We start from the raw sequence: 22,040 nt of genomic DNA, 5'->3' as shown, positions 1-22,040 counted from the left end.
GTTTGCCCACCTCCTACACCAAGAACTTTTTCTTGATTCGTATTCAATGATCTATTGTAATATTTCTCATTTTTAGTATCAACGTACACATTACCTTACATTATGCCAACACTTTAACTCCATTAATCATTCTTCTGCAAAGTTATTAAGGCTCCGCCGATTTCACTGACTTTCCACTTTGTCCTCTGGGCATTTTCATCTCACATTGCTCATTTGCAAACTCATTCTACTTTTAATACCGTCATCCTGATCCAGGGCTCAGTCTAGTTTGATACTCTGGCACAGAACTGAGGAAGTACTGCACTGTCAGAGGTGCTGTCCTTCAGACAAAATGTTAAACTGGGAGCTTGAGAATGATGGCTCAGGTCAATGTTGAAGATCACATGGCACTAATCGCAGTAGAGTACAGGATCCTCAAGTGTCCTGGCCAACATTCCTCTCCCAACCACCACAACTAGTCATTATCAACGGTCGACTATAGTCGGAGCTCCTGTGACCGTCCTCCACACCTGAACCTTGGGGTTATGTTTCGGACTGTCCACTGTTGTTCTTTCATTAAAGAAAGAAAAGAAAGAAAGACCGACCTGCATTTATACAGCGCCTTTCACGACCACAGGATGTCCCAAAGCACTTTACAGCCAATGAAGCACTTTACTTTTGAAGTGCAAGCACTGTTTTTATGTAGGAAACGTGGCAGTAAATTTGCGCACAGCAAACTCCCACAAACAGTAATGTGATAATGACCAGATAATCTGTTTTAGTGATGTTGATTGAGGGATAAATATTGGCCAGGACAATAGTGCCATGGGATCTTTTACAACCACCTGAGAGGTGGACTAGACTGCAGCTGTGTCATGGCTGGTGGATGTCATTGGCTAATTCAAGGATTAGCCTTTTGATGGCATCTCCTCCATCGGGGATCTGACTCCCCTTCTCCAGGTGATCACACACCCAAAGCCAATGATACTCTCTGGAGGTGCCCAGGTTACTTAACCTCCCCCCGGCACTCAGCGTTGACCGGTTACAGGTAGTACCATCGACTGTCGTTAACCTCCCCTCGGCACTCGGTGTTGACCGGTTACAGGTAGTACCATCGACTGTTGTTAACCTCCCCCCAGCACTTGGCGTTGACCAGTTACAGGTAGTACCATCGACTGTCGTTAACCTCCCCCCGGCACTCGGTGTTGACCGGTTACAGGTAGTACCATCGACTGTTGTTAACCTCCCCCCAGCACTTGGCGTTGACCAGTTACAGGTAGTACCATCGACTGTCGTTAACCTCCCCCCGGCACTCGGTGTTGACCGGTTACAGGTAGTACCATCGACTGTCGTTAACCTCCCCCCAACACTTAGCGTTGACCAGTTACAGGTAGTACCATCGACTGTCGTTAACCTCCCCCCCCGGCGCTCGGCGTTGACCAGTTACAGGTAGTACCATCGACTGTCGTTAACCTCCCCCCGGCACTCGGCGTTGACCAGTTACAGGTAGTACCATCGACTGTCGTTAACCTCCCCCCGGCACTCGGCGTTGACCAGTTACAGGCAGTACCATCGATTGTCGTTAACCTCCCCCCGGCGCTCGGCGTTGACCAGTTACAGGTAGTACCATCGACTGTCGTTAACCTCCCCCCGGCACTCGGCGTTGACCAGTTACAGGTAGTACAATCGATTGTCGTTAACCTCCCCTCGGCGCTCGGCGTTGACCAGTTACAGGTAGTACCATCGACTGTCGTTAACCTCCCCCCGGCACTCGGCGTTGACCAGTTACAGGTAGTACCATCGATTGTCGTTAACCTCCCCTCGGCGCTCGGTGTTGACCAGTTACAGGTAGTACCATCGACTGTCGTTAACCTCCCCCCCAGCGCTCGGCGTTGACCAGTTACAGGTAGTACCATCGACTGTTGTTAACCTCCCTCCTGGAACTCTGTGTTGACCAGTTAGAAGTAGTACCATCGACTCCCATTACGCTAGCGGGGTTTTAACACCTGGCCTGACTGACTGCAACAAAAAAAACCTTATTCATCTCAACACTTTACAGCCAATGGAGCACTATTTTTTTTGAAGTGTAGGCACTGCTGTTATGTAAAATTGATGTGGAGATGCTGGTGATGGACTGGGGTTGACAAATGTAAGGAATCTTACAACACCAGGTTATAGTCCAACAGTTTTATTTGAAAATCACAAGCTTTCAGAGGCTTTCTCCTTCGTCACCTAACGAAGGAGAAAGCCTCTGAAAGCTTGTGATTTTCAAATAAAACTGTTGGACTATAACCTGGTGTTGTAAGATCCCTTACATATGTAAAATTGACACAGATTGGTGAGTGAACATGGGATCCTGCTGTGTGCAAAATGGCTGCCGCATTGCCAGCCACTGCACTTCAAATGTAAGTTATCATCTTGTGAACTGCTTTAGGACATTTGAGAGATATGAAAAAGTGCTATAAAAATAAAAGTCTATTTTTTCCCCTGTTCAGGTCATTGATAAATAGTGAGGGTAGCAACAACCTTAGGACTGAACTGTGGAGTACTGTGTTGGTCACTCTCTCCAATTCGAGTTGGCACCACTTGAGCTCCCTAATAATTCAGTGGGTAAATTACAGCCTGGTCTGAAACTAATCATCAAGACCAGGAGGTCAAAAGTCAAATCCCTGCTCTGCGCTCAGCCCGCTGATCTCAACCGAGGCAGCTCTGAGCCATGGGTCAGAAAGAACTGCCAGCGTTCCTGCTCCTGACTATTATCCGATGACCACCGCTGGGAAATGAGCACGTGTGAATGTTGGCTGACAAGTTTGCTCCACCTGATAAGCCCACCTATACTCACTGACGAGCCTCCATATTAACAATGGTCACTTGAGTGGAGTTACTGTTAGTTGGAAAAGTGCCTCAACATTAGTCAGCACTTTCAGGAGACAAAGAGAAAACTAGGGCTGGGGTAAGTGCAACCATCATTAGCCAACACCCTTTGTTTTGTTTTGCTTAGCCAATTGATATCAGCATTGGAGACCTTCCACTTTAGCTGGAAGCCTCACCTGAGGCACCTTAACAAATGCCTCCTAAAAGTCAAGGTCTCAAAATTGACACAGATTGGTGAGTGAGCATGGGATTTTCCTGGTACAGGTACAGTTCCACACTGAACAAGCACGCTTACCAATTTTTCATACGCTTAACCTGCTTTTCATAAACCAATATTGGTTTGGAATTATTGCCTCTTCTCTCATTATGTACGCTTAAATTGCTCCTTTACAATAGATTCCAATTTTACCAAGTCGTTCCACCTGATCCAATTCAAATATGCCATTCTTTTTGTAATAATTTCACAGGTGCTCATTATTTTCCACATGAATCTAAATACATCCCCTACCTCTCCAACTACCAGAAGGAGTGTGTCAATATCATATTTTGTGTTCTTATTGAATGGCGGAGCAGACTCAAGGGGCCGAATGGCCTACTCCTGCTCCTATTTCTTATGTTCTTATCTAATGACCACTCTTCCACAGAAAAGATTTGGAAAAGGAGTCACTTCAAATGTTCTCTTTTAAAGCACAGTGTATTCACGCCAGTTGAAAGATTTGAGACAATCGGTAGTTAAGATGCTAATTTGCTAGTTTTGATGTTGTATCCTCATAGACTGTAAATAATAAGCAATTCATTAGCTTGTTTTGGTAATCAATAAACACCTAACAGTCAACACATGGGGGAAGTCACTGATCCTGGGTGTTCAGCAGAAGGTATGGCAGGCTTTGCCTTTCTGGCTGTGAGCAGCAAGAGATAAAACACACAAGCACTGGAGGTCCAGTGAAGGTTTTTGGAACAGAATGTTGCAAGGCAGTCAGGCAGCAAGAAGATTGCAGTGCAGGAGATAATGGTCAGAAAGTATCTTGTTTAAGTTAAGTAAGATGGCCTACTGATAAAGAACATTCCATACTTCCTTGTTTTATTATTACACAAAGATAAGTTGTACTGTTTGAATTGAGTCCGATCATAACCATTCTGTGTGTTCACCTTATAGTGCAATAAAGCAGCTTATCGATTCATTTCATGCCTCGTTTTGTCAAGTGTTTGCTGGGTCCGTCTTTGGTGACACTGAAGCAGTACACATTCAAAAGGCGCAAGTAATTTGGTTCAGCTCACGAGGGTGTACAACTGTTGCATCCCCGGGATACAGCATCTTACAAGTAGATAAAAGGCAGCCCATAAAAATAAGATGCTCAGACCACTTATGGGAGTGACTGACATCACTGAACTCAAAGAGAGATCTAGGGCACACCTGAATTCCTAACAGTCACATATTGTAAATTTCCACCATTCGCATAGGAACAGGAGTAGGCCATTCAGGCCCTCAAGCCTGCTCCGCCATTCAGTTAGGTCATGGCTGAGCTGTACCTCAACTTTATATACCCGCCGTAGCTCCATATCCCTCTATACCCTTACCCAGTAAAAAATCTATCAATCTCAATCTTGAAAGCTCCAATTGTCCTGGCATCCACAGCCATTTGGGGGGGGAGAGAACTCTACATTTCTACTACTATTCTCCTTCCACTATCTCTCACTCTTACTCTGGTTTAATACATCAGTTCTGAATCTTTTTACTGGTTTGAACCTGTGTCCCCTTTTCCTACTGTCACAGTTTAGTTTGTAGTGTTCTGGGTTAACCCTTTCAATGCCATTTTGTTGTGCGCGAATTGACTGCCACATTTCCACACACTACCACAGTGACTGCACTTCAAAAGTACTTCATTGGTTGTGCAGCACTTTGGAACGTCCTGAGGTCGTGAAAGGCGCTATATAAACGCAAGTTGCTTCTTCCTTTCTTACATACCTCTGTAAAGTCACCTCTCAGTCGCCTCCTTTTAATGGCGAATAGCCCAAGTTTCTCCAGTCTTCCCTCACAAACTCTGCCCTCTGACACCAGAGGATGAGTTTTGTGGCTCTTCCCCACACCACCTCTGGGGCTTGCAAGTCTCCTTTCTGCCTCAGCACACCACATCCTCTAATTGCAGTCGCTCTCCCCCTTTTGAAAGGCCTTTCCCATCCCATTGTAAATTTGCCTAATTAAAATGCTACCCCCCCCCCTACACAATCACCCTTATTCTCCACAATATTTATTTCAATTTGTTATAATAATTCTACACTGATTTCCTCCTCTTGCCCTGTTAGTCTATAGCAATTCTCAATGATTGCTTTTTTTCCCACTGACATCACGTATTCTCCCTGAACCAACTCAGTCTCCTACCATCCAAGTCTTGAACTTTCAGACTCTCTGTGACTAACAAGTGGTAAAAGAAGATAGTGTTGTCAGCTCTCTTTCTCTCACACTCAGCAGTGCATGGGCCATGAGATTAGCTTTCTGTGTTCAAGACAAAACCATTCAAACGAGATAAAAGGTAACTCAAGCTTTGCGAGTCATTCCCAATAATCTTTGAGTAAACTGAAACACAAGTTCTGCTTGATGGTGCGAATGAAAGTGCAGTACTCTTAGGCTTACTCTCCAAGGGTGCGCCTGGGACACTTTTGTACTCCAGTTCGCTCCAAGTCCAGGTTTTGCAAGAGTGGCCTATGTGTGGCATCATTTCACGTTCGCACACTAAATTCAAGCCAGACTCCCGTGTGGCCCCGCTGCTGAACTGAAGCAGACTAGTTCAGTGCAGGCGTGACAGGTGTGTGCCCCTTTGATAAATGCATCTATGCATGGCCAATGTATTGATGGTGTGACGCCCCAGGATTCCACCCGGAGCTAACTGTGTGTGTTTATTGGGATTTCCAACCAGCGGCGGGAACTGGTGGCAGATCAAGAGACACGGGGAAAGTCCCTGCTACCACTGGACCTGAGGAACTTTTTATGGTGTACGTTTTATTAGTGGCCCTGACTGAGCAGGAGCTGCATGTCGGGAATCGACCAATCTACTAAAGTGCAATGTCTGGTATGAGGAACTACAAATACAAAGCAATGCTTGAAAAGTTGGGTCTTTTTTCATTAGAACAACGCAGATTATGGAGCGATATGTTAGAAGTGCTTAAAATTACAAAAGGATGGCGCAGGGTAGGTAGAAGCAGACTGTTTCCGCGAGTTGAGGGGCAAAGAACAAAGAGCCATAGATACAAGATTCAACGCAAGAGGTTTAGAACGGAGGGCAGGAGAAACTCTTCACACAGAGTTGTGAGGCTGCGGAATTCACTTCCAGGGTTAGTGGTTGAAGCAAAAACTACGTCAACACTCAAGATTAGATTGGATAGGTGGATGAAGGAAAAAGGATTGAAGGGATATGGGAACAGGATGGGTAAATATGATTAGAACTATTTGCTCGCATGGAGAGTAAACACCAACATAGAATGGTTAGGCCGAGTGGCCTGATTCCGTGTTGTAACTTTCTATATATTTTTATGTATCAATATAGCTTGTCCTGGGCCAATATTTATCCCTCAAACAACACCACTAAAACAGATCATCTGGTCATTTATTTCATTGTTATTTGTGGGACTTTGCTGTACGCAAACTGGCTGCCGCATTTCCTACATTACAACAGTGACTACACTTCAAAAGTACTTCATTGGCTATAAAGTGCTTTGGGGCGTCCTGAGGTTACGAAAGACTTTCTTTCTTTATTTTAGGTTGATGCCTGGTGATCACTGATCAGTAATAATCCCACGGCCATCAGTCAACACCCAGTATCCATTCTCCTTATGAGCAAGACAGCGAGGGAAACATCACAACAAATCCCAGTGGTGTGCTTGTCCAAAGTCCCACACGCAAGCTCTTTCCAGCAGGAAACACTCAATGGTGATCAGGATCCCCTCCCCGCCCCGTCCCTTTCCCTAACCCAGGGGTGCTAGAGCAAACTGCAGCACCCTCTTCTACTGCCAGCTATTCTCAGGCCTGGGGATTGGGGATGGATAGAAACTGGGATTTCCCTGGTCTGGATGAACAATCTATCAGCTGAAACATCAGGCAAGAACATCCTCATTTTTAAGAAGGAACCTGTCCTTCAAGAGGGGAGAACAATGCTGAATGTTTTGTTTTAGGTTAATGAAAGAACGAGTTACAGGTCCCCACCAGAACGGCAGCAAAGGTAAATTCCGGGAGACGGATGGGGAATTATATAGAACGTACAGCACAGAAACAGGCCATGCGGCCCAACTGATCTATGCCGGCGTTTATACTCCACACAAGCCTCCTCACACCCTCTTTCATCTAACCCTATCAACATATCCTTTTATTCCTTTCTCCCTCATGTGTTTATCTAGCTTCCCCTTAAATGCATCTATGCTAGTCGTCTCAACTACTCCATGTGGTAGCAAGTTCCACATTCTCACCACTCTCTGGGTAAAGAAGTTTCTCCTGAATTCCCTATTGGATTTATTAGTGACGATCTTATATTTCTGGCCCCTACTTTTGGTCTCCCCCACAAGTGGAAACATTTTCTGTATGTCTACCCTATCAAACCCCTTCATAATTTTAAAGGCCCCTATCACCTCAGCCTTCTCTTTTCCAGAGAAAAGATGAAAGACAAGTTTACATTTCAAAAGATACATGATTGCCGCAAACCTGCAAGTCAATTTCAAAGCTGAGGCGTGGACAGGTTTTATTTTGGGGGAAAGGGAGGCTGCTAAATTCATAGTAATGAGAGTTGACAGGCAGGGCTTCAAGGCTGGGCTGATGAAACATTGTGAGGAACAGCAGTAGTCAGGCCAGCGCCGTCAGGCTGTGTATTAATCACACGCAACAACCATTAGAGCTAATGAGTGATCCAGAGATTCACTCTCTTTCTACCCCTCCTTCCCACCCCACCCATTTCTTCTTGACATCCCAGAGTCAGGTCCCTCCACGCTATTGATTTAGTTACACAGTGTCGGCAACTCAAATTCTCAACTGCATCTTTCCACTGAGCGGCGCTTTCTGTTAAATGCACAGACTGAATCTAGGGGCCGCGCCGCTCCTTGGGAACTCGACTGCCCCAGGGGAATGGAGCTCGACCAACTACTGTCACACCCAGCCTAAGGAATGGGAGGGAAGAGGGGGCCAACCACTGAGGACAAGAACCTTTCACTATCGGTTGATGTGCAATTGAAGAGGGAAAATCTTGAAGTGCCATTTCACATTGCATCAAACTAAATCATCTGCACCCAGAAGTAAACTGAAGGTGTCATGTGGAGATGCCGGTGATGGACTGGGGTTGACAATTGTAAACAATTTTACAACACCAAGTTATAGTCCAACAAATTTATTTTAAATTTCACAAGCTTTCGGAGGCTTCCTCCTTCCTCAGGTGAATGTTGTGGAGATGTTGTGGAGACTGAAGGTGTCAGTCGTGGCTCAGTGGGTAGCACTCTCGCCTCTGAGTCAGCAGGTTGTGGGTTCAAGTCCCATTTCAGAAATCTAAGCCCATAAAATCCAGGCTGACACTCCCAGTGCAGTACTGAGGGAGTGCTGCACTGTCAGTAGGTGCTGACTTTCAGATGAGATGTTAAACCAAGGCCCTGTCTGCCCTCTCAGGTGAACATAAAAGATCCCATGGCAATATTTCGGAGAGAAGGAGAGTTCTCCCCGGTTTCCCGGACAATATTTATCCCTTAACCAACAGCTAAAACAGATGATCTGGTCATTTATTTTGTTGCTGTTTGTGGGATCTTGCTGAGCGCAAATTGCTGCCATGTTTCCTACATTACAACAGTGACTACACTTCAAAAGTACTTCATTGGCTGTAAAGCGTTATAGGAAGTCCTGAGGTCACGAGAGGCGCTATAGAAATACAAGTCTTTCTTCTTATAGTTTTAGATTCTTGGTAGAGATACTGGTCATAGTAAAACTAAGGGAAGGCCGCAACCACTCCACCCCTGTGAATAACAGTCACGTCCCATAGAAGAACTGCCACACCTCACCGATAGGACTGGGGCGGGCGGGGGAACACATCCTCCCCCTGGTGTCCATAACCATATCCATCTGGGGGATAATGACAAGACAGGCTTTCATCACTTGATAAATTTATTTTCTTGAACAGAACCACACAACAGGGAGATTAAATAACAAAACTACTAATGCCATAAAGAAGTGAAGGGCCAGTGGAAGTAGAGACCTTCCAGTGTGCATTATTAAAAAAAATCATTCCCTGCCTTAGAGGTTCAAATCAGCACTGCCAACTGGCTAGAAACCTAATTCCTTCAGTCAGGGGGTTGTGTGTGGGCACCTCAGTATGGGAATAACCAACAGAAATGGGGAAGGAAGAATGTAAAACGCACTCTCGATAATAACCGTGCCCTGCCACAACTTTCCTGTCATGGTTTGTTAAAAGACAGTCATTTCTGGCATTGCTACAGGTCTAAAGTTATTGGGCCAGGGTTCACCAATAAATTGCCCAATAACCTGTCTATCTAAATCGTTGAAGAGCACATTTTACACTTTACTGAGCACAGCTGCCCATCCGATTGTCCCTACGTCTCTCCAGCCATTGCAATATAACAGCTAAGTGGGCAGCTACACGGACTGGAATGTAAAATATGCACTTTGGAGGCTACACAGTTGCAGAATTGGCTCATTACTCGCGTGGAAACTCTACAGGTCTGTTCAGCAGTGCTTCGGGCTTCTTTCAATTTGGGAAAGCTGAATGAGACACTGCGGGAAACTATCAAGGTGGTAGGGGAGAAGACAGGGACATTACAGCATGGACAATGTGCAATCTTAGATTCGCTGGGATGATGCGCAGCGTGGGATGATGCGCAGCGTGAGACAATGGGAGCTAGGTTTCCTGCTCGCTGACTATAAGTAGACAGGAATCTAGTCCATGTTTATCATGGGAGACTTAAAAATACCAGGACTGTGCTCAGTGAAGGGGTGGGGGGATCTAACAGCATTCAAAATTATCAAAGGGTTTGAGAGGGCAAACAGGGAAGGATTATTATTTCCACTGGTCGATGAATTGGCAATAAAAGGCATAAATGTGGGATTAGTACTAGAGGCAGTAAAGAGGGAAGTTAGAAGGAGTTTTCACACACAAGGCTATTGTGTATGGAATGTATTACAAGTGACTGTTGAATCTGAGCTAGTTAGAGCATTTAATAGGAAATAAGATAAGGACTTGAAGAGGAAAAATATTAAAAAGCTGGAAGAAAAGAGCAGAGAAGGATTAGAGTGAAGAGCTCCAAGTCAGAAACCTTCACATGCACGAATAGTGTCCTACTTTAACAGTGTCTATGATTCTAGGTTACAATAAATCAAGACTCAGTGAGTCGCGATGCTAATTAGATCCCATCCAAATATCACCAGTTGAGAGCTTTCTTTAAAGGTGGCGGGAGCGGGGGGTGGGGGGAGGAGACCAAATCTAGGGGCCACAAATATAAGATAGTCATCAATAAATCCAATAGGGAATTCAGGAGAAACTTCTTTACCCAGAGAGTGGTTACAATGTGGAACTCGCTACCAGGAGTAGTTGAGGCAACTAGCAGAGATGCATTTAAGGGGAAGCTAAATAAACACATGAGGGAGAAAGGAATAGAAGGATATGCTGATAGGGTTAGATGATGAGGAGTGGGAGGAGGCTCGTGTGGAGCATAAACACCTGCACGGACCAGTTGGGCCGAATGGCCTGTTTCTGTGCTATACACTCTATGTAACTATACAAGGTTCCAGACAGCCCATTACACAATGCCAGGCACTATCAAGTTCTTAATCACTACAATCTATCACACACATCACACTTGCTCAACTGCACTCAGTGCAAATTGGTTAAAGTAAAAGAACCTTTCACAACACAACATAAAAATGGACATCCATCTGCTGAGACCCTCCCTAAAACCCACCTCTGTCCCTTTTAATATCTCCTCCTTTGACTCAGCAGCCATTTATTTCTAATTATGTCTGTGTGAATCACCTTGGGACGTTTCTGTACGTAACAGCAATACATGAAAGCAGGCTGTTGTAGTTGCCAGTGGGCACACTTAAAGCTCAATCTTGGATTGCACTGATGGCTGACAACTACTTAACGTTGTTGCCATGGGTTGTGATATGATCAAAAAAGATGGACTGACCTCCTTCCTTTCACCTTGTGAAAGGTAAATATGCAAACACAGCTACTCAGTGCTCATTGTTTAGTACCACGGCTGACATCCAGGAGAGCTTTTTGAGCCAGCATGTAGAAAGTCCTACAAGAGAGGGGGCGGTACTGGACCTAATTCTAGGGAATGTGGCCGGCCAAGTGGAAGAAGTGCTAGTAGGTGAGCACTTTGGTGACAGTGACCATAATGCGGTGAGATTTAAGGTGGTCATGGAAAAGGACAGGGAAGGGCCGGAAATAAAGGTTCTAAATTGGGGGAAGGCCGATTTTAATAGGATAAGGCAGGATCTGGCCAAAATGGACTGGGATCAGCTGCTTGTAGGAAAATCCGCATCGGAGCAATGGGAGTCTTTCAGAAGGGAGATTGAGTCCATACAATGGCAACATGTTCCCGTAAAGGTCAAGGGTGGTTCCAAGAACTCCAGGGAACCTTGGATGTCAGGGGATATACGAGAATGGATTAGGTAAAAAAGGAGGGCTTTTGGCAGATACAAAAGGCTAAAGACGGAGGAAGCCCTAGAGGAGTACAAAAAGTGCAGGGGGATACTTAAAAAAGAAATTAGGAGATCAAGGAGGGGCCATGAAATAACACTGGCGAGCAAAATAAAGGAAAATCCTAAGATGTTTTGTAAGTATATTAAGGGTAAGAGGATGACTAGGGAAAAAATAGGGCCCATTAGGGACAAAAATGGCAATCTGTGTGTGGAGCCGGCAGATGTAGGAGGGGTTCTAAATGAATTTTTTGCATCTGTTTTCACTATGGAGAAGGACGATGTAGACATAGAAATACGGCAGGGGGACTGTGATATACTCGAACATATTAACATCGAGCGGGAGGAGGTATTGGCGGTTTTAGCAGGCCTAAAAATGGATAAATCCCCAGGCCCGGACGAAATGTATCCCAGGCTACTGTGTGAGGCAAAGGAGGAGATTGCGGGGGCTCTCACACATATATTCAGAACCTCTCTGGCCACAGGGGATGTGCCAGAGGACTGGAGAACCGCTAATGTAGTACCATTATTCAAGAAGGGGAGTAGGGAAAAAACGGGGAACTACAGGCCAGTGAGCCTAACATCAGTGGTCGGAAAATTATTGGAAAAAATTCTGAAGGACAAAATTAGTCTCCACTTGGAGAAGCAAGGATTAATCAGGGATAGTCAACATGGCTTTGTCAAGGGAAGATCATGTCTGACTAATTTGATTGAATTTTTTGAGGGGGTGACTAGGCGTGTGGATGAGGGTAACGCAGTGGATGTGGTGTACATGGATTTCAGTAAGGCCTTCGATAAAGTCCCCCACAGGAGACTGGTCAAGAAGGTACGAGCCCATGGAATCCAGGGTGCCTTGGCACTTTGGATACAAAACTGGCTTAGTGGCAGAAGGCAGAGGGTGATGGTCGAAGGTTGTTTTTGTGACTGGAAGCCTGTGGCCAGTGGGGTACCACAGGGATCGGTGCTGGGTCCCTTGCTGTTTGTGGTCTACATTAATGACTTGGATATGAATGTAAAAGGTATGATCAGTAAGTTCGCTGATGATACAAAAATTGGTAGGGTGGTAAATAGCGAGGAGGATAGCCTCAGTCTGCAGGACGATATAGATGGGTTGGTCAGATGGGCGGAACAGTGGCAAATGGAATTTAACCCGGAAAAGTGCGAGGTGATGCACTTTGGAGGGACTAACAAGGCAAGGGAATACACAATGTATGGGAGGACCCTAGGCAAGACAGAGGGTCAGAGGGATCTTGGTGTGCAAGTTCACAGATCTCTGAAGGCGGCGGAACAGGTAGATAAGGTGGTAAAGAAGGCATATGGGATACTTGCCTTTATTAGCCGAGGCATAGAATATAAGAGCAAGGAGGTTATGATGGAGCTGTATAAAACACTGGTTAGGCCACAGCTGGAGTACTGTGTGCAGTTCTGGTCACCACACTACAGGAAGGATGTGATCGCTTTGGAGAGGGTGCAGAGGAGATTCACCAGGATGTTACCAGGGCTGGAGCGCTTCAGCTATGAAGAGAGACTGGGAAGATTGGGTTTGTTTTCCTTGGAGCAAAGGAGGCTGAGGGGGGACATGATTGAGGTGTACAAAATTATGAGGGGCACAAATAGGATGGATACTAAGGAGCTTTTTCCCTTCGTTGAGGGTTCTATAACAAGGAGACATAGATTCACGGTAAAAGGCGGGAGGTTTAGAGGGGATTTGAGAAAGAACTTTTTCACCCAGAGGGTGGTTGGAGTCTGGAACTCACTGCCTGAAAGGGTTGTGGAGGCAGGAACCCTCACAACATTCAAGAAGCATTTGGATGAGCACTTGAAATGCCATAGCATACAAGGCTACGGACCAAATGCTGGAATATGGGATTAGAGTAGACAGGGCTTGATGGCCGGCGTGGACACGATGGGCCGAAGGGCCTCTATCCGTGCTGTATAACTCTATGACTCTATGACATGCCAGTCACTGCAATCTAAAAGTAATTCATTGCATGCAGCCCTTCCAGACGGCACCACATGATAAGGAGCTATAGAAATGTAATTATTATTTGACATTACTGGCATCAGTTAGTGGAAGCTTTCAATAGTCAGTGCAATGAATCAGTCAGTGTAGTCAGTCAGCGCCATCGTCTGTTTGTACAGTCAGTGCAGTCATTCAAGTGATGACCAGTCGGTACTGACAGTCAGTGAGTGAGACCAGTCAGAGTGTAATCAGCCAGTCGATACAATTACCAATCAGTGTGATTGCCGTACGTGTGACTGGTGAGTCTGATTGTCGGATACTGTAATCAGTCGGTGTAATCGATGCTCTACATAACCAGTGTGATCACCAGTTCATTGGGTAGCAAGTTGGGCGTGATTATTTTCACCCGTATTTTCTCTCCTTGTATAGTACTCAGCCCCAGTGAACACGTCATTTCGCACATGCTCATGCCTGCTCTTATCATAGAAAGGTTACAGCACGGAAGAAGGCCATTCGGCCCATGAAGTCCGCGCCGGCTCTATGCACGAGCAATCCAGCTATATCTGAACCAACGTACAACAACAACTTGCATTTATATAGCGCCTTTAATGTAGTAAAACCTCCCAAGGCACTTCACAGAAGCGTAATCAGACAAAAATTGACACCGAGACAAAGATGGAGATATTAGGACTAAAAGTTTTGACTAAAGAGGTAGGTTATAAGAAGCGTCTTAAAGAAGTTGGAGAGATTTAGGAAGGGAATTCAAGAGATAAGGACTTAGACAGCTGAAGAAATGGCCGCCAATGGTGAGGCGAAGGGACTGGGGGATGCAAACAATGCCTGAGTTGTAAGAAACTTGATTGGATAGGTTCAAATATAGAGTTGCGGGAAAAATGGGTGATTAAGGGGGGACAGACCATGGCTAGATTTGGTGATGAGGGTCGCGCCGTCACTGCGGTGGTTTGGGTGGGGCAGGTGATGGAAGGTATAGCCAGGCAGGGAGGCTTCAGTAAGGGGCAAGGTGTTATCACCTGTCAGCCAAGTTTCCATCAAGGCCAAGATGTCGATGGAATCATCCACAATAAGGTGACGGATGGCAAAGGCTTTGTTCGCAGATGAATGGACATTCTGGAGTGAGATGCAGAGAGGGGCGGTGATTGTTGATATACATATATAGAAAAAAAAAGAGCGAGAGAGAGAGAGAGCCATATACATATATTTAAAAATTACCAATACCCCAATTTACAGGTGATTAGCCAATATTTCTAAAAGTTATTTTGTCAACATTCCATACCGCCCTATTAGCCATCAACCATTTTAAACCAGTCTGATGCTCAGTCGTCTCTGGCGGTATTACCAGAACAAGCAGCGTCTGTTCACAGAGGTGCAATTAATCTGTATCGATCATGGGCCCTTAGGCAGCAATTCAATCCCATTAAACACAAGGATGACTGGGGATTGAATGTCACGATGTTAAAGACCCTCACTGGGAGGTTCAGCAACTATCCTTCCACAGAGGTGCTCCTACAATAAGCGCCAGTCAGAAGGTCATCACGTAACAGCTCTGGTATCAGACAAAATCAACGAGTAAAGCAGCCACTGGCTGAATTTAATCCTGGCCAAGGGCTCAGTTGGGAAAGGCAGTGTGGTACTAAACCACACAGACCAGAGGCCTTGTGTTCAATTACTGAGCAGTGCTGAGTTAGCTGACCTCAGCTGGAGTGACAGTAGGGGAACTACAAGCGGCCTTAGCACCCCTCGGCTTGGTGGGGGGAGAAATCAGACAGGATCCCCACATCTGATTGTGATCTAGCAGCACTTACTGCAGTGTTTGCCTGCAGATTTTGGTTGAGGACAGGATCAGATACGGCTATGATGCCCTCCACAGTTGAATAGACCAACACTGTCAGGGCTCACACACATGACGAAAGGCCCTTTAGGTTCCTTCAGGAGAGAAATTAAAACAATTCCAGATATCTACAGTGGCAGGAGCTTTTCACGATGGAGGTAGTTCGCAGCCCCACACCAAATAACTACACACTCTACAAAGTGTAGTTTCCATCAATTTGTTCTGAATTTCAAATACATTTGATTGAGGAGTTGTAGAGTCCGTACAAGTGTGGTCTGAAGTAGGAATGGGCTTGATGGACCAAATGGCCTTTTCTTGAACACAAGATCAGTCCCAGCCCTTCCACAGACAATCAACACTTGCCCACATAACAGTGGTTGCATTGGTTGTGAAGTACTTTGGGACATCCTAAGAACGTGAAAGATGCTATAGAAACGCAAGTTCTTTCTTTCAAAGGTTGGTGCGGGAAATGGAAAAATACAGTCGAGGGCCTTCTTCTAAGGCACATTGTTGTTTGGGTCGGTATAGAGGGAGCTTTCCTTTGTATCTAACCAGTACTGTTCCTGAGCTGGCAATCAAGATCCCGAGGGGACATGTGCTCCAACCTCCAGCAATGACATCCCTCCCTTCTGTTTATTCAACAGAAATAAATATATTTTAAAAGAAGTCAACCGGTAACACAGCTTTTGACAAAACAAGGTTCACAACGAGAAACAGGAGCTTGGATTGTATGAGTATACTAACGACTTCAATAAATGATTGAGCAGAAACTTTAAACTGTTTTTTTAATGTAAATTTACTGTTGTTTCACACCTCACTGAGGGAACGGTAAATTCGATTATCTCTAAATTGCCAGGCTAATCCAGGCTGTCTCTCCATCAGTCTCCGTCTCTTGCTTAGATGGAGTGGAAAATAAGTCACTGCTTTTCTGACCCCCAGCCCCCTCTAAAAATCTAGTACAATTGCAAATATGCCACTTTCTGTTGCCCACTCACTCTCCCAAATCAGTATGAATATTCAGATATTGGCAGTAATGAAACAACCTTGAACTTTGCACCTTGTGGAAACCAGACATCGAGGGATAGGTTTCCAACTCGCTGCCCAGATGTAAACCAGGCAATGCTGATCGGCAGCCCATGACACGAAACCGCCCAATATTCATTCCCATCGATTTCTATAACGGGTCTTCTAGCCTCAACGCCTGGATTTACGCCTGGGAGGCAAGTCGAAAATCTACCCGAGTCTCTTCACTTCCATGCCCACTCCAGTGATGTGGAGTCAGGGCCTCCTGCATCCCAGGGCAGCTCCGTTCATTCTAGTAGGTCCCAGCACTTTGGGCCAGGCTGGTAATTAATCCCATTTCTTGACCCCAGACAACTCACTAGGGACTTGGGTGCTTCTACAACTTTATAGAATCATACAGCGCAGAAGGAGGCCTTCGGCCCATCCTGCCTGTGCCGGCTCTTTGGAAGATCTATCCAATTAGTCCCACTCCCCTGCTCTTTCACTATAGCCCTGCAATTTTCTCCCCTTCAAGTATTTACCCAATTCCCTTTTGAAAGTTATTATTGAATCTGTTTCCAGCACTTGTTCAGGCAGCACATTCCAGATCATAACAAATGTCTCCACATCTCCCCTCTTTTGCCAATTATCTTAAATCTGTGTCCTCTGATTACCAACCCTCCTGCCGATGGAAACGGTTTCTCCTTATTTGCTCAAAACCCTTCATGATTTTGAATACCTCTATGAAATCTCCTCTTAACCTTCCCTGCTTTAAGGAGAACAACCCCAACTTCTCCAGTCTCTCCACGTAACTGAAGTCCCTCATCCCTGGTACCATTCTAGTAAATCTCTTCTGCAGCCTCTCCAAGGCCTTGACATCCTTCCCAAAGTGCAGTGCCCAGAATTGACACACTACTCCAGCTGAGGCCTAACCAGTGTTTTATCACGGTTTAGCATAATTTCCTTGCTTTTATACTCTATGCCTCTATTAATAAAGCCCAGAATTCTGTAAGCTTTTTTAGCAGCCTTATCGACTTTGAAGAGAAACTCCTCTACCTACACTTCCTTTCCCTTAAACTCCGAAACTCCTTTGTCTCGAGTGAGTGCCCACGAAAGTCTGTTCTCTGGCAGTCAGTAGTAGTCTTCAAAGTTAATGCACCAACTTACTGCTTCCTCTAAGCCCATGAAACCTTTGTGCCGTGATTCACGGAGCCCGATGCACCAGCCAAGCTCAACACCAATTTCCCACCCACTACATCCAATTTCCCCTCCCCCCTCCCATCCCTACTGACCATCCGCATCCCAATTTTCGGAGGGTAGGCAAGGGGGGGGGGGGGGGCTAGACTGCAAATCAAAGCAGCACAATAATCCTTTTACACCCTCCCTCCTGTAGGCCCGTTAGAGGAGGCCGATACAGCAAAGAAAGACTTGCGTTTCTATAGCGCCTTTCACAACCTCAGGACATCCCAAATGCTTTACAGCCAATAAAATACTTTTTGAAGTGTAGTCGCTGTTTAATATAGGAAATGCAGGAGTTAATTTGTGCACAGCAAGCTCCCACAAACAGCAATGTGATAATGACCAGATAATCTGTTTTTAGGGATGTTCGTTGAGGGATAAATATTGTCCAGGATACCTCCCTTGCTCTTCTTCGAAATAGTGCAGCACTCCCTCAGTAACTGCACTGAACTGTCAGCCTAGATTATATGCTCAAGTGTCTGTAGTGGGACTTAAACCCACAACATCCTGACTCAGAGGTGAGAGTGCGACCCACTGAGCCACAGCTAACACCTAAGAACAGAACAAACCCAGGAAAGCAATTCAGCCTGGTTCCCAAAACCCAGATTAAATTGAAAAGCACCATGCCATGATGCCCTTCTGTGCAACCACCCCCACCCAAAAAAATTCCGATGTTGCCAGCAAAAATAATCAAAATGTAGCACGCCAGTTCGACAATGACTCTCTCTGCCGCTCAGTTACCAAGATGTGAGCAATATCTCACATGACTGCCCCCTTTAGCAAAACCTACAACAAGCAATAAATATATTTAGGCACTTTCGCCCGTGGCAACAGTAGCTATCTGATACCCGGTCGGCCAATCCGATTAAGCAAACATTAGTTAGCCTCTGTGTAAAGGAAAGAATAAACGCACACACGTTTTTAATGGGCTTTAGCTTGAACCAACATTCCTGAAAAAACGTTTTGACATTTTATCAGTCGGCTCTAATAAATGGCAGGGAATAAAGCTTTAGCGCCTTTGTTCCAGGAAAGTTAATAAATAAGCCATGTGCTGTAATTGATTTCCATGCTGCGTTTACCATCCATCTGGACTTAATTACTGCCGGGATGAGACTGTAGAACAGCAGGAAAAGCCTTGCACACAAATCTCTCACGCTCAAAGGCTCTCCGTTTGTGAAAGTTTTGTTCTTGGAGTGTGTTGAGTCTTTGAGCAGGCAGTTCCCCCCCCAATGGCTCAGCTTGTACATGCAGTGGGTTGCCCAGCCACAAAGACCAGAAGGTCCAGGTTCAATCCTCGGTCCGTAGCGAGTAGGAAAGAAAGACCTGCATTTATATAGCGCCTCAGAACATCCCAAAGCGCTTTACAGCAAACAAAGTCCTTTTTGAAGTGTGGTCACTGTTGTAATGTAGGAAGCTCAGCAGCCAATTAGCGCTTGGCAAGGTCCCACAAATAGCAATGTGATAACGACCAGATAATCTGAGTTTTATTTTTAAGGTGTTGGTTGAGGGATAAATATTGGCCAGGACACAAAGAAGAATTCAAAGAGCAGGGGAGTTCTCCCCAGTGTCCTGGCCAATATTTATCCCTCAACCAACATCACCAAAACAGATTATCTAATCATTATCACGCTGCTGTTTGTGGGATCTTGCTGTGCGCAAATTGGCTGCCACGTTTCCTACATTGCAACAGTGACAACACTTCAAAAGTACTTCATTGGCTGTAAAGCGCTTTGGGACATCCTGAGGTCGTGAAAGGCTCTGTATAAATGCAAGTACTTAATTCTTTCTTTCTTTCTATCAGACCGGGTCATGTTTAGAGCAATGCAGAGGCCCGTGTACTCTGACCAGGAAAAAGTCGGGCCAGACGACAAACTGCCCCATCAGCTGTCTCTTTTCCACTGGACTGCAGTTGGTGCAACACTCGAGCAGTGCAATACTACCCGCTGGATGTGGGATCCCCTCAGTCCGTTCCAGCTGAATTACAGTACACCGTATGCGTGGATACAAAGCTGGACCACCCTCCCAGTCGGTAACCAGAGGACACAGATTTAAGGTAATTGGCAAAAGAACCAGAAGGGAGATGAAGCAACATTTTTTTATGCAGCAAGTTGTTATGATCTGGAATGCACTGCCTGAAAGAGTGGTGGAAGTAGATTCAATAGTAAATTTCAAAAGGGAATTGGATAAATACTTGAAAAGGAGGAATTTGCAGGGCTATGGGAAAGAGCAGCAGGAGTGGGACTAATTGGATAGCTCTTTCAAAGAACTGGCACAGGCACGATGAGCCGAATGGTCTCCGTCTATCAAAAGCAAATTACTGCGGATGCTGGAAATCTAAAATAAAAACAGAAAATGCTGGAGAAGCTCAGCAAGTCAGGCAAAATCTGTGGAGAAAGAAACAGAGTTAACGTTTCAGGTCGAAGACTATTGTCAGAACAGGCCTCCTTCTATGCTGTATGATTCTATGATTGTACTTCATGGCAATGAGCTTGTTGTTATCTGGCAGACTGGCGATAGCTGGGTTTCACAGTGTTTACATTATTTTAATTTTTGGGGGTAGGGGGAGAGGAGGGAAGGGAAGAAAGGGATGTGGAGATTGCTTTCCCCTTAATTCCGATTGGTAAAGCAGCTCGAACCAGCTCAGCAGCTCCTCTGGAGTTTTCAGTCAGATCCTGTCAACTTCCTTGCCTTCGCTCTGCACGAGTGCTAGTGCCAATCCGGCTCCCCAGTAAAGCTCGCCGTGTAAAGCATTGCCAGAATCGGGCTCAGTCTGGCTCAAGTGGTTTAGAAACAGGACCAGCAATCTCTCTGCCTCTCCCTCTCTCCTCCTCACCCAGCACATCAGTGAGCACCTTGGCCTGGCAGATCAGGCAGTCCAGGCTCTGTAAACATCCCCATCCTCAATGATGGCAGAGTCCACATATGTACACGTGCCAGAAGGGCGATCAGGAGCGAGAGCCTAGCTGATTTCCTAGCCCAGGGGCACTGAGGCTCATTGTAGCATCTGTCCTCATGACAGCAGTCACCCCAGCGCCAGCTGTAGATCGTTTCTGGCACTTTCCAGAGCTATCCAACTTCTTATTGCCACCTTTAGAAACCCAGCCATCTGGAGACCTCCTTAAAATCTTTCAGTATTAGCGGTTGGAAGCTGCGTGGAGGTTGTATGATTGCTTGGGATGGGATGGAATGTGCCCAAATTGATACTCCTGTGAATGCCGCCCTGTCGATCTGCTGTTGGTGGTGCTAATTTGGAGCTCTTAATTCTCAGTTTATTGGAGCTGGTGAAACCTGCATCCATGCCTTTGTTACCTCTAGACTTGACTATTCCAATGCTCTCCTGGCCAGCCTCCCTTCTTCCACCATCCATAAACTTGAGCTCATCCAAAACTCTACTACCCGTATGCTAACTCGCAACAAGTCCCGTTCACCCTTCATCCCTGTACTCGCTGACCTACATTGGCTCCCGGTCCGGCGACACCTCGATTTATAAATTCTCGTCCTGGTGTTCAAATCCCTCCATGGCCTCGCCCCTCCCTATCTCTGAAACCTCCTCCAGCCCTACAACCCTCCGAGGTCTCTGCGCTCCTCCAACTCTTGCCTCTTGCGCATCTGCAATTTTCGCTTTACCATTGGCGACCTACCTATTGGATCTGCTGTGTATTTCCAGTGTTTCAGAACTTCGAACACTTTGGATGCTCTAGTTTGATATACAGTATGATCACTGCCAGGGTATATGCTAAGGTAATATTCCCCCACAAGTTCACAGGAAATCACACCGATACCACTCCCTGTTTACTATAGAACCGTATGTTTTTGGTTTTAAAAACACTGACATTGGAACTCTCCAATTAAAAATCGACCAACAAGTGGTACATAGATTTATTTTCATTAGCATTATTTGAAGCTCTGACCTCAAGTTCTTTGTGCACTAGGATTAGGGGATGTGTTGGGAATCTCTCACTTCTCTTCAATTCAAGTGCTTAAATGTTACATCCCCCACTTCCTTCTGCCCACCATTGGCAGCCGTGCCTGCAACTGCATAGGCCCTAAGCTCTGGAATTCCCTCCCTAAACCTCTCCACCTCTCTACCTCTCTCTCCTCCTTTAAGATGTTGCTTAAAACCCATCTCTTTGACCAAGCTTTTGGTCACCTGTCCCAATATCTCCTTGTATGGATCGGTGTCACATTTTGTTTGATAATCGCTCCTGTGAAGGGCCTTGGGATGTTTTACTATGTTAAAGGCGCTATGTAAATGCAAGTTGTTGTTGAGGACCACGGACTAATTTTGAGCTAAATTCTCTTTTCTACTACTATCAGAAGCCGGGTGAGCTGAGTGTTAGTCTCAGCTTCAGATGATGCCCGTACTAGAGTACCTCTCAGATGGGAGTTTGTTCTGGGAGTGAGAAGCGGCACTATGTAACTTCGGACTCCACCCCCTGGCCTTTACAACC

General features: G+C 45.6%; 1 protein-coding gene and 1 long non-coding RNA gene across 7 annotated transcripts in view; one reads left to right on the top strand and one right to left on the bottom strand.

Moving 5' to 3' along the window:
• The window catches only part of LOC137326272 (uncharacterized), a 133,235-nt gene extending 113,599 nt beyond the window's left edge, over positions 1–19,636 (top strand). Inside the window, exon 3 of one of the 2 annotated variants that reach the window (XR_010964154.1) lies at positions 19,391–19,636. This is a non-coding gene — a long non-coding RNA (uncharacterized lncRNA). Of the gene's footprint in view, positions 1–15,992; positions 16,069–19,390 lie in introns of those variants that run through there. The other variant, XR_010964153.1, reaches the window with a different exon arrangement.
• Positions 1–22,040, bottom strand: part of rad51b (RAD51 paralog B) — a 701,871-nt gene that overhangs the window by 518,557 nt on the left and 161,274 nt on the right. The window lies entirely within an intron of this gene.

Source organism: Heptranchias perlo, chromosome 10 (genome assembly GCF_035084215.1).
Source record: "Heptranchias perlo isolate sHepPer1 chromosome 10, sHepPer1.hap1, whole genome shotgun sequence".
Taxonomy (NCBI): Eukaryota; Metazoa; Chordata; class Chondrichthyes; order Hexanchiformes; family Hexanchidae; genus Heptranchias; species Heptranchias perlo.
This window is presented reverse-complemented; position numbering and strand designations above follow the sequence as displayed.